We start from the raw sequence: 636 nt of genomic DNA on the forward strand, positions 1-636 counted from the left end.
TGTGTGTGTGTGTGTGTGTGTGTGTGTATCTAGTAGAAGACACTTCCCCAAGTTTCCACGCAGTGGGACTGAACTCAGAACTCAGAACTCAGAACAATGTTTTGGAGGGGTTATCAGTCGGCGGGCGCTGGTGCCTCTCTCATTATTTGTTTCATCCTTATCACCCACATCTCTTTAATGTCCATGTCCAGGCCGCAGCTACTTTATATTTGTCTGTTTTTGTTTGTCCCTTCTATGTAACGCCGTTAATAGCGAATTTATTGAAATAAACTAGCTATTAAGATGATTCTAAATTGTCGATGATGTCGTAAGCTTACACCTGGAACCGAATTTCATATACAAGAGGTCCGAATTAGCATGCAGTTTAATGCTGGATATTTTCACCACATATTGTCAGACAATTTGCGGAGCTTGAATTAGTACACATTTTTATTAATCTGTACTGATATTTGATAAGATGAGATTCATCACCAAAACCGGTAATATTTTCTACATATATTTTCTAAAATCACTTTTATTAAATTCCCTCTTAAATTGAAGTCTTAGACTTCTGTGTTATTTCCACCTCCATGTTTTATATATAAAAATGTGATTCGTATAGATCTATTCTTTTTTCAAATGTGTGTGTGGGGGGGG

Source organism: Octopus bimaculoides, chromosome 1 (genome assembly GCF_001194135.2).
Source record: "Octopus bimaculoides isolate UCB-OBI-ISO-001 chromosome 1, ASM119413v2, whole genome shotgun sequence".
Lineage (NCBI taxonomy): Eukaryota > Metazoa > Mollusca > Cephalopoda > Octopoda > Octopodidae > Octopus > Octopus bimaculoides.